Source organism: Etheostoma cragini, chromosome 22, assembly GCF_013103735.1.
Source record: "Etheostoma cragini isolate CJK2018 chromosome 22, CSU_Ecrag_1.0, whole genome shotgun sequence".
NCBI classification, from domain to species: Eukaryota; Metazoa; Chordata; class Actinopteri; order Perciformes; family Percidae; genus Etheostoma; species Etheostoma cragini.
The window spans coordinates 16249650-16262983 of record NC_048428.1 but is presented as its reverse complement, the minus strand read 5'-3'; positions in this window follow the sequence as shown (position 1 = coordinate 16262983).

Genomic DNA, 13334 nt, shown 5'->3' with positions numbered 1-13334 from the left:
TGGTCTATCTGTAAAGTGTCTTGAGATAACTCTTGTTATGAATTGATACTATAAATAAAATAAAATTGAATTGAATTGAACAATGTTATTTTTGAAACTTGAGAGGTTAAAATGTCCATTTATGAAAATAGCCACTCATGTGTAAACGTAGTCTTACACTCCAATGGCACAGCCATTGGCGAGTGTCTTGCCCAAGGACACTTCAACATGGAACTTGCAGGGCCAGTGATGGAACCACCAACCTTTCGAGTATAGGCAACCACTCTTCCACCTGAGCCACAGCAGCTGCCCCAATAAGGGGAACGCCTTGTTTTCAGGTCACAGCAAGTACTGATCAACATTAGCTTTTATATTGCGATTCATGCTGATGAATATTCACACTAGTTTAGCTCTGTTATATCTTTTTAGCTTTCTGCAAGTTGCTGAATGCTCCCTTATGTTCACCAGCTAGTGTCCAACAGTGTCTGTCTGTCTGCAAAGCGGGCCTTTGGAGTTTTTTCTCTGAAAACCGCTACTTGCTTTGGCCCAAAACGACACTATGAGAGCAGTCACAGTGAACCAGATCAGCCGACAGCAGAACAATGAGCTGAAACTCACTATAAAACTTAATAAAGCTGAGGGGAGCTGCAGATTTGAGTGATGACTCTCCACAGGTTCATTACTACGAACAACCCCTTTCACAAATAGGAAAAACTTTGCCTCTGTCAGTGAATTGCATCTCATTTCCATTTTAACTCAGACCAAAGCTTTAATACCGGAGGAAATTGGTTTGTCATTTGCCTGCAGGAGAAAGCAACAGAAGGAAACAGAAGACCTCCGACTGAAGAAGTTTCATAATTTGTTTTCTCCCCATAGATGTCTAGTGTCAGCTACAACTGTCATTTTCAGAGAGGTTATTTGCAGTATGTTGTGGAAGGCAACACACTGTGACAGGCACTTTGTGTGAACATCATCCATGTTTGCAGCAGGGAGGTGGAATCATGATGAAGAATATTACCTCTCTAGGATTCGCAGCAGAACATTAAACTTTAATTTTCACTAGGATGTGAATGAAAAATGTATGTTTCCTGACCTTATTCTGCACAATGTCTCTGCATAATGTCCTCTGCACCCACCAGATCCCTGTGTGTGCACTTGTAATGTATATCTACTGTACATACAGAGTGTATGTTTTCGTAAATTAACAACACATGCAGACAAGCAAATATTAAACCATCATTTCATTATCATGGACATTGACCTGCTGCTATGACAGCCTCCACTCTCATATGAAGGCTTTCCATTTGATTTCTGGCTGCAGGAATTTTTAGAAGCAATGAGTTCGGCCCCTGACATATGCCAGGTGGCATTCCAGTTCATCCCAATGGTGTTGGATGGTCAGATCTAAGTGCACGCCAGTCAGGATCTTCTACACCAACCCGGGGAAGATGCATCTGAGAGGTCACAAGGGATTTAAAAAAAGTAAATGTATCCATTATTTTTTTGATATACGGGTAACCTTTACCTATTCAAGCCTCACAACTCCTTACACAATCCAAGGAGGGGAAAAAACAATCATTTGATTGAACTGCTGCACAACTCCTGTTCTCACTAAGGCCATAACGTCACCATGAGGGGTGAGGACATTGTTTAATTGCAAAGATCAAAAGCTTAAAAGGTTGGAAAACCCTGGTCTAAAATATCAGTGTCTGCTGCAGCATTAAGATTTCCCAAATAAGCCCACACAATGAAAATCAGCACCACACAATCAATTAATATTTTTTTATATTTCTGTTGATTAAGCACAGTAAGTGCTAAATTAATTCAATCCAATCCAACTTTATTTGTGAAGCACTTTTAAACAACTAAATTTGACAAAAGTGTTGTACAGAAAAATACAATAATACATTATAACACGAGTAAAAATAATACCTGCGCAATAAAAGCCATTAAACTAAATAATTAAATGCAGTAAATGAAGTCAACATCTTAGATGTCAAAGGCCACAGAGAAGAGGTGGGTTTTAAGACGTGATTTAAAAACAGACAAATGAAGAGCCCTGTTTAACGTGCAGAGGCAGTTCACTCCATGCAATTTTCGAGACCACCGCACCGAACACCGCAAAGGCACGGTCCCCTCTGAGCTCATGCTTAGTTTTAGGCACACTCAGGAGCAGCTGATCATCTGACCTGAGAGAGAGTGTCAGTGTGTAAGGGCATGTAAGCTCAGCAAGTTAGGGCGTGGCAAGACCATTGAAGGCTTTAAAAGCAAAGAATTTTAAAATGGATTCTAAATTGAATAGGCAGCCAGTGGAGTGAGGCTAAAACGGGGGAAATGTGCTCATGTCTAAGTGTGCCAGTTAAGACGTGCAGCAGCATTCTGTACCATCTGGAGACAGGCGATGGAGGACCCACTTACCCCCATATTAAGTGCATTGCAGTTATCCTGTCTAGTGGTAACAAAGGCGTTGATTACCATCTCAAAGGGCTGTCTTGACTGTATTGGCTTTATTTTGGCCAGCTGCCTCAAGTGGAAGAAAATTGATTTGACAACAGAACAGCCTCGATCTGACTCTCAAACCTCAACTCCAGGTCCACTTTAACCCCTAGGTTTTTGATGCAATGTTTAACATGCTGTGCCAAGGAACCCAGATCTACGGGTGAGGTGGGGGGGGGGGGTCCCAGTGGTACCACACAAAACATCACTTCCATCTTTTCATCATCAAATAAAAACAAAAAACATTTTTTCATTTACCAATTCCAGTGTTCAAACCATTGTTATGATTTGTATGGAGTAGTATAGCTCTTCTAATGATACACATGTCCAAAGAATTATAAACGCACTGTATAGAATAAGATATCAAATTATCTGTTTCACTTTAACAGTGCTATTTGCCAATGTATAAACTCAGGATTGAACAATAACAGGAACACCTTGCAATATGAGATCAAACACAATAGCCTTGCAGTCAATGACTCCTGCACTCTTGGGGGAAGAGGCATTAATGAGAATCAAATAGAGCCGGTAATGAAATGACTAGGTCGGAGGCCTTTCCACTCATATTCACGCCTCATTCACTGCCAGAAAGCAACAGTGTCCGCAGGAAGTCTGTGGGCAAACACGTAAAAAACACATCAGAAAAAGAGAACTGATTCTTTTTCTGATTTGTTTTTTCTTCGTAAACCTGGGAAGTTATTGAGTTGCTCACCCTCTGTTTTCTGGTGGAGTCTGACTTATTAAGCTAATATGTCACCTCATACCTCATCTCAGTCTCTGCGTGCTCAAAAATCGTGTACACACCATACACCTTAGTGTCTTTAACGTCTGTACAAAAGCCTGTAAAGAGATAATGTGTAATGTTCCTCCACATCCATTGCTCTGCTTCAAGACTCAACTCATCTACTTGCGGACAGCAACTTGAAAAATATGGCACTAATTGGGGATCTCTCGGGAATAAAATGAAGGTTGGGAGAAATGGAACATGTTTCTACAAAATAACTGGAGACAGTTGATGGCTTGGAGGTATACTGTATTGCTGCACTGGCGTGGTAAAAAAAATAAAAACACGTTGTCTCTCCTTCCACCTCCTTGATGCCAAATCAGATCATATTTTAGGATTTGTAAAGGATCCATCTTATTCTGTCACAGGAGAGAGATGAAGTAGATGTAAAACAGCCTCCTATTATATTTGAAGTGTTGAGCTTTACTTTAATTTCCACAGCTGCAATTTGGTTAGCTACATAATCAGTAAAAAGGGAGAGAGCAGTAAAATAAAACAATAAATGATGTAAAAAGGCTGGTTAGCAAACAGATATATAAATGCATCAAAGTGCCTTTATTTTGAGCATTTAGGCTGATTATTCTACCACAGAAAACATTGAGCTTGAACACTACCTATAATGCAGATACTGCACTCTGTTATTGCATAAGACAATCTGATTACCTGAAACAATGACATCCTCCCCCACATCTTTACCCAACATGGTACAGTCTGAGTTCCCTTAGGCCCTTTGGAAGCGCTCACTTCCTGTTTGGTTGTTTGAACCACAACCAGCAGGTAATATGTTACGCGTTCATGCAGCAAACATGGATGGTTAAAGTTACATGTAACCAAAAGTTTACTTTGAATGGAAGTGAGTGGTATTGGATGTGCATTGAAATGTCTTATGTTAGCAAGTCAGCATGCTCTACCTGCATAAGCTTACTATGCTAACATAAGTGAGCCAGAGAGGCCTGGGCTACACAGCATACAACTACATATTCACTATTAAGGACCACAACAATATGCAATTTATAAATGCAATCAATGCTTGATTATATTGGATGTTAAGAGCATAGGAATAGATTTGGATGGTGGATGAGATTGAAAAGAGATGTCTGGTTGGTTGGTCCAGGAGGATTTACCAGAGACCAGGTGGAGTGAGACTCAGTGTGGGGGTTAAGTTAATTCATTAACTTCCATATATTGTGCTGGCAAGATGGAATAAATATTATAAATGTGGAAATGAGATTAGGTTTGCTAGTGTAGCAACCCGCTAGCAGTACCACTGTGATTTGGTTTTAAGCTCCATTTTGTAATTAATGCAGAATCAACATCCTGTTTTCAAGGCATTTGCTCATTTCTATGAATGGCACAATATGTTTGACTGTTTAGTAAAAGTGATTTTAACTGCTAATTTTTTTTTTTTTTTTACCAGATATGTTGTCAATGTGTTTGGACTTGAGAGTGTGCATCTGTCGTTGATGCCAGAAGCACTGGAAGTCCTTCCTGCACTCAAACACTCTGTGATCCTTTATTCTGCTGCCTGGAGAGCTGCCTCGTTGCATCATCGTGAGCACCCACAGCACAGTAGGTAATTCACAGCTAACACTGTTGACATTTTCCTTTTTGTTTATGACAAAATGACCAGGATGACTCTGTGTGGCAGATACATGCCCACATACTGTACATGCCATTCATTTTTTATCAATATGTAATTTAGGTAAAAGTAGGATTTTTTTCCCCTTCCCTCTTTAGCTCTTTACTGAATCTGCAAGCCCCTTTGATTAGCAGTAGAGAAATTATTTGGCCACTTTAAAATCTGCCCAAAGAGGAGTTCGCTTTCTGCTGCTATTTAAATCCATTAACCATTGATCCATCCATTAATATTCCTCAAGAGTTTAGGCGATAAATTAATTATTCTAAATAGAAGTGTCTGGGTGAAGCTGGTGGAAGTGAAGAAAGTTCTTATATATGGAGGCACTTGTAGATAACTTCACAGCTGTCAAGAAGAGCCGTTGTATTTATGCTTACAGAAGTCCAAAGGCATGATTTTCGTGTTTGTGTTATGCTTTATTGTGAGTCCTGGTGACTCATAGTGTAAACAATGCTTTTTAATTCTTATTGCACAAATAGACTTTAATATCCTGAGGCATGAGTTTACTCTGTTGGATGCAAAACCTTTAGACTTAAATGTCATCCAAGATCTCTGTTGTTGTTTCCGGTTGAGTTGTATTTTATTCTCCATAGTTTTAGTTACTGAATAATTCCAATTGTAAAGAGGAAGATTCTGTTACTGATCACGTGATGCAGAGATAAAGAGATGATTCACCAACTTTAGTTTTACATAAGGAGTCTCATCAAGAACTCTTTTACACAAGGTATAATGACAGTAACACAGCTGTGTACATAAGAGTCTGTCATCTTGAGCTGCAAAGCACAACAATAAGTTCAGTTAGCAGAAGCTGTAAGTTGAATTAACAAAGGAGATGTACAGTATACATGAAAATGAAGCTCATTGTGAAACAGAGGAGGAGCCGCCAAGATTTCTGCCCACAGAGTGCCTGTTTCAAAGTACTTTCCTGTGTTGACAGAATGCAGTGTGACAAAGCTGAGAGTTTTTTCCCAAAGAAACGCCACAATCATGTCCAAAAATAAAAGTGTCCATTGTGATGCCAGTGTTGGACTGTTGAAATTATAGTAGCCACTCACTGATTTTACTGCTTTTGGTTTATCAAAATAAAGCAATTAAAAAAAGGAGAGGAGAATTATCTTAACATAAATTAGCTTCTCCCAACTACTGTAAACTTCTCCATGCTAGTTTTTCCCCAGAAGACATTGTGTGGCCATTATTAAATTTGCTTGTGTGTGCGTATTGCTATGCAAATTGATTGACAGTGTGTGTGTGTGTTTCTGTGTGTGAGGTTGAGGTTTTAACTGTTCATTTATGAAACAAATTGGAAAAAAGTGGAGGAGGAAAAGTCAAAGCAGCATAATTAGGTAGCGTTTATCATTCACATTGACAATGTGTCAATCAAAACAGAATTTGCATTCAAGTCTCAGACAAGATATCTCACAAGAGAAATAATATAATTTTCAATTGTTATTAAGGCAAAAAATCCCATTAAGACCATCTCTATGTTCCTATTGAAAATTACAAATTGAAATACAATATGAAAACAAAACATCAGTCAAAACGAGGCAAAGAGAAAGAAGCACAAAGACCAAATGGAAAAGCGACAGCAGAGAAGATTGTTGCTTGCGCAACACAATGAAGACAATCAAGTTTAGGTAGACTTAATACATTTTCTTGTATGTTTGATTCATACAAGAACCAAACTACTAAAAAACCTGGTTGCCTGGCAACCTCACATTGACGACGAGGCTCTAGTGCTGTCTCCATGCGGGTACACGTAGTACACTGTGTACACATGTAATTACTTGCGTGGTGCATACATTTCACACTTACTGCACTTAATGTGAAATGGCAATCACAACATCATGAGCACTTCTTCTACTTCTTTGAAATGGTGATATGCAACTGGACTGAGCACTATGGCCAAGTAATGTCCATTAAAATATATACTGGCTTATTTTCTGACTTCCACTTTAAATAACTTTAAACATGCTCTAAATGTTTCTTCCTTGCGTGGGCCCCTTGGTTCACGCGAGTCTGAGATTGTGAAGTTGCTGACGTGTCGTCCGGTGTTCCCCCGGAGCAACAGCAACCGCTGCAGCTTCCGTGGCCACCATTTTCACAAGTTTTTGTGCCCCCTCCCCCACTGCTAAATAGAAAAAATGCAGACTGTTCAGAGTGAGAAGTATCCAGCGTTTTACCAAGTGAGGTATCGATCTTCTCATCTAACCCTAAACAGTGTAAATAAGCCTATTCAAAAATTTCAAACTATTCCTTTATCTAAGGTGAATGAGTTTTGTCTTATTGAAATATTATTCTGTGCAAAGGTTAAATATACGTTGTTTTAGCATTTGTTTTGACCTGACTGTGTGCTTTACATTCAATTTCATGATTTTTTTCAGCAAAGTAGACCTTTTCCATTTGTAGTCTGTTATCCATCACAGGTTTCATCAGCACGGAAATATCTCTAATGGCACTTTAATTCCAATCTTTTATATTTTAAAGCTGTAATCAGGCTTTCTATCTGTTGTCTTATTGATTCTGACTCATCTCTGTCTAAAAGGCTTTGCTTTGATGAGCTGTATCTTTCAACTGTGATGGGTTGCGATTTGTCCCACATCATTTCCAGGCGGTGAGTTACATCAAAATGATCCTTCAGTCTCTGCATGTTCGTCATTTGAATCCCTCTTGCTGCCTTATCTTTCAATCAAGATGAAAACAGGTCTGTCTGGACATTTTTCATCAAAGTAGAAAAATAATTGCAGCCGTGTTGGGGTTACATGTTTGAAAGTAATAACAGGGATGGGGGAAATTGCAAGACATAATGCAGCCATGTACAAAAGAACGAATCACCATTCCTTTAGGACTACCTTGTAACCTTGATAAGTGGTGATGTAAATGTTATGTAATGAAATGTCTGTCATTCTGGCAGTTATGACAAAAATGAAAATGCACAACAAGAAAGCAGCTGAGAGGCTCCTTTAAAGCATGTTTGGTTTTTATTGGAGTTGTATGTGGATCGTAGGCACAGACTGGGAGTTTTAGGAGAGGAATAAGTTGGCGAACACCTGAAGTGATGGGGGAAGAGAGTGAGCAAGTCTCCAAATTTATTTTGCCTGTAGTCTTGTCTTAAATCTGATTAATTAGTTCACACAGTAAAGTCTTTGTCTTCTTTTTGTAGAACCGGACCACCAGTTTCCTGTTTTGTGAAGCAAGTTTAAAATGAACCTGGTGAAACTATGAGTTCTGTTGTCTGCTTAAGAGCTTGTTTCACTGATTTACTTCTCCCCCAGAAAAAAACATTTCGACGCCTGTTTTCTTTTTGTTTGGTGGCCTATATTACAAGGACAATTCAAGAGTTCCCCTCTGCTACAATTGAATGACATGAAGATAGTTTCTTCATTTAGTAATTCAAAAAGGAATCTTACTTTAAAGCGGCATTTATCAATGTTTTAATATTGGTAAAGAGTTGTCGCTCATAGAGCAAAACCCGCATAAATAATCACTTAACTTACTGTTAATGATCACTTAACTTACTGTTTTAATTGTACTGCTTTGTTTCTTTCTCTCACTGCTCTTCAGAAGCAAAGCTCTAAAAAACACACTTAAAGCACACTCTACGCTACCTGCTCAGTCTACGTTCCGCAAATGTTTAAAAGTCCCATGTCCTGAAAATGTCACTTTATGAGGTTTTTATGAGGAAAATGAAAGCTCAGATGGGCTGATCTGGAATCTTGTTCCTTATGAGGTCATAAGGGGCAAGGTTAAATCCCCTTTCTCTGCTTTGCCTGCCCAGAGAATTTGGCCCACCCATGAGAGAAAGACATCATGGATTTCAAACGAGCAAAGTGGCAGTTGGTCAAGACCACACCCCCATCCTCTACTTTGTAGTAGCAATAGGTTTTTTCCCTTTGACTGACATTCTGTGAAGAAGGAAAGCCAATCAGTAGCAGAGTAGGGTGGGTCTTTGTGGAATGCGAATGGAGAAAAGGTTAATCAAACTACCTTAAATAGTCGATTGTGCTCCTGCCAATGACTGTAAAAGAGATGGCATGCAGATAAGAAGACACTTCAACATTTCCAAACAAACTCTCTTGTACACTTATTGCTAGTGTGCCAATGGTGCCTAAGGTTGCTGCCCTGAGGGAGCCTAGTGTGTTGGTATCTGACGCTGAGGGCCACTGAGTAAGCATCAGTATGTTGACGAGTTAGGAGTGAGAACGGCTTCATATACCATCTATGCATCTGTATATTGTACTTGGTGAATGTTTACATCTTGTGGTTGATTTAAAATTAGACCATCATTTTTGTAAAGGCTCCTTTCAAAGGTTCCAGAATGATGTGATTGATTGGGGGATATCATCAAAGGATTCTCTCTCCTTTATCAAAAGACAAAACGCTTCTTAATCTTTCAACCACTCCTCTTATCTAATGGTACATAAGGTCTATTGAGTGGACCTGCGTGCCGATAAGTGTTAAGTTTCAAACTTTTTCTCCTTCTTCCTGCACAGGGGCATCCATTGTTTTTTTTTTCTCCGCTGTGCGAGGGTAAGGGCAGCTGATTCATCCCGACTTTAGAATGTCAGCTGCAATCACTTCCAATTGAGCTGACGTGACATAACTTACGGCAGCTGACTGTGTTCCCATGGAGCCCATGGGAGGGCAGGAAAGAGTTGATATAATTGAAAAGTGGGTGAAAGAGAAAGCTTGAACAAAGTGTATTGATCTGATTTAAGCCATCTTCACTGTTTGTGCTGTGGAACAAATCATTTTACTTTGCAAAGAGATTTTCCAGGTAGAATCTGGATAGTTGTCCCTTGTTGTGTCCTTAAAGAAGTAACCAATTACCCAAGAAAGTTGTTCTTTCAGAGCACACTCTGGCCTGAGAGACCTACATGGTTCAGTAGGAAAAGATAAACAGAAAATAGGATTTTTCTGTATGCTGCCCATAACCTTGGGGGCAACAAAGATAAAAGCACAGTGTATAGAGGATAAAGCATGTTTTTAGTATTACTGTAAATCATCGATTGTAGATTGTGCTTCTCTGTCAACCTTGGTGAAAAGCAGAGTGAGATATTTGTCTGGTGAAGCCATTTACAATCAGACCTGCAGTGAGCAAATCAGCCCGGCTTATACCACTTATTCAAATGTCTGTGTATTTTAAAAATTAGGCTCTTCTTATTTTGCACTGGTTTCCTTGTACATACATGTACTGTACTGGTACACAACCAGTACAAAAAGTCACAACTTGGAAGAATTCAGCTGTATGTTACGAGCCATTATTCATTATCAAATCAATGTGGGAGGCAAACCATCCAACGCTAAACTGCAATCAAAAAGTTCTATTGTTCCAAGGTATCACAAAAGAGCTACAACGTGAAATACAAGATAATGATCTGCATTTCTAAAATCAAAGCCTCAGCATGATCATGTTGTCTGTCTTTTGACTTGTGTGTCTAATTGTTTTGATTCCAATAAAGTGTCATATCCTGCCAGAAACTCATCTAACAACAAAATTACAAACAATTTCATTTAGCTAAGTACTGTGCTGGTCAAGAAACACAAATTGATTAGTTGATACTGACAGTACACAACAGTTTTAACTCGCATGATTGACATTTTATCAGCAGGCTTTGTGGAATATTTGGTTGGAGACACATTAAAGGTTTGTATGTGTAAACCATTTAGCTAGCTCTTAGAAAATGAAATTGAGTTTACGCAAATTCCTGTGGCTGACAACAGTCAACAATAAATATTCTTATTAAGAGGAAGCCGTTGGCCAAAATGGTGTTACTTGGAGAGCCAAATATTTCCCGAGGTTGCAGTTGTAAATAGTTTCAGAACCACTGTTCTAGGAGACCCCGGCATTGACTGGAGATTCCCTTTCACGTATGTAGCACACAACAGCATGTTTACCGTGTTAAACACGTTCTCACTGTCTGGAACAACTCTGTTTGGTTTAGGGGAAGGGTGGAGCCTGGGTGGAGCGAGCAATAGGCAGGACATGATGTGGATCACACCACGGTCATGTACCTGGTACGTAGATTGGTCAAAAACCAATAAGTCTCTTGCCGTTTGTCTGACGATTTCTGCGTTGGCCCTTACCGACTGTAGTTCCTGAATCTTTGCTTCTCCAGTCAGACATTTTGAGTCTTTGTATTAATCCCCCTTCTTCTTTTTCATCCTCAGATGTTTGTTTTCCTCTGGTTACACACAAGCTACATGATAGAAAAGCCATCAGCACGCTGACTAACTCGTGTTCATTTTCAACAATGACCTGCTTTATTCACACATGGCTTTAATTGGACATTACATGGACTTTGTAATAGGGAGCTGGCAGGGTAATGTCCTTTTAATGTCTGGTCCAACTGATTCGTACATTTGCGTTCTTACATACGGCTGCTCTGATTAGTGTCTAGATATATTCAGGCATGTGTGGAAGAGGCTTCAGTCTTCAGTCTTGTTTTTCTGCATGTACATTTTTTACATTGGATTACATTTGTGTGCTTTTATTTGTTAGTTATTCTTGGTGAGTTGAAAAGTATGTTTTTGGGATTTTGTTTTATGTCAGATTAAAAATAAACCAGAACTTTTTTTTTTTTTTTTTTTATATTGTATCAAATTTATTAGACCAACCTGAAAATGTATTTCCTAATCACAATTTTTTTTAAACCCCTCCAAGACACACTGTATAATCTTACTCGAGCTGATCCTAAAGGTTAATAAAGATCACAGAGGTGCTGGAACTTCAATCATACAGAGTTGGTTTCCACTGACCCCTGTGGGGCTAGATGGCACTTGAAAACATCATTTTTTAGTGTGCCCTGGGGACTGATGCAGCTCTCTGAAACACATTGGCACAATCAAGTTTCTCATAGGAATCATGTTGCTCTCCAACACTTCTTTAACTTCTTTGGCAAAATGATGGAAAAAGATGATGACTTATGCTGAGCTATACCCATATGTGACTATAATGTGTCCTCCTGAGGCACTGACGTGTATTTCTAGCGGATAAATGTTTCACAAATACTTTGGTCAGTCCTATAATTGCCTCAGTCGTGTACTTTAGAGCATGTAAGGTCAGTCAGGTATCTGGGCAAGGGATACAGCGCTGATTAGCAGTCTTCCTGTCAGGCCATTGACCATTAGTATAGTGGTACTTGCTGGTTGTCACCTATTATTAGCCTTAAGAGCAGTCTGGGGAGCCTCTGGCCCCAAAAGGTCTTAGGCAATATGAAGCTGGTTGATGGTGAATAATATCCCTAATAACCATACATTTTTCATAGCTTCAGCCAATGCATTGTTCTTAATTTGTACACAGATATTTACATAATGCACAAATCCTGTATGGACAAAGTACTTTATTATGCTTTTGAATGTAATTTCTCTCATTCCCTATTTTGATTTATTTATTTAATTAAAAAAAAATCTATTTCCGCTTTTCACAAAGAAAACTGACTTAGACAATGGCAACACATATCGCCGCATGTGCATCTGGAGTGGAATCATGTAAAGATGAATTCAATGTTCCTAAACTCACCATGTGAAGAACTGAAGTGTGAAACCTTTGAAATATGATAGGTGATCTCTGATGATCATCTCAAAATCCACTTCCTGTCAACCAGCAGACACCAAGAGAAACTTTATTCCTCAAAATACAATTTACTTTGCCCCAGTGTTGTGTTTAACAGGCATTGCCCTGTGTGTTTTAAACACTAAAGAGTCAAGTCAGTTTTGTTATTGGCTGATGAATGGAGGGTTTGGTCCCCTTTGAAGGGGCTTATTATTAAGAGTATTGCCTGCTGTCTCGAGGCCATCTCTGGCTTCTGGCTAATTGCATGTGTTGCTGTGTGGGATGTTTGGGTTTGTTCATCATAGTTAAGAATAGGCACAAGTGTGTCAGGCCTGCTGGGAGATGTGTGAACACCTCAGTGTCAAATCAGAGGAACATCTGTTGTCAGCTGAAATACATGTTACATTTTAAGTAAAAACAACCTAATAGGGGAAAAAAAATACATAAATGAAACGGCACAGGAAGACATTTTCCAAGAAGTAAGCAACAGAGCTTCATTTGAATGAAGTAAAAACAAAACCTTAGTCTTTGTATGTGTAATCTCAACATCCCAGCACCTTTACTTCTTGGAAAACATCTTTTCAACAAGCCAACCCATGTGGCCTTCTTTCCTTTATAGAAATTACAATGATTTTACAATTAAACTCAACAGAAGGTTTAAGTCAAACTTCCAGGTAAGAAGTTTGACTTCTGTTTCAAACAGAAGTCGATTGTCAAATTATGGAGTTGGGATACAGCCAAAACAATGCAACTTTGCCTTTTAGCTATATGCCCATAGATCCAATTACTTTTTCAATAAAGCTTTTATAATGTTACAAAAACAAACCTGCATGTCTCCATGGGTTCAATTTCAAGTGAATTAATGTTTCCTGAAGGATGAAAGAGGC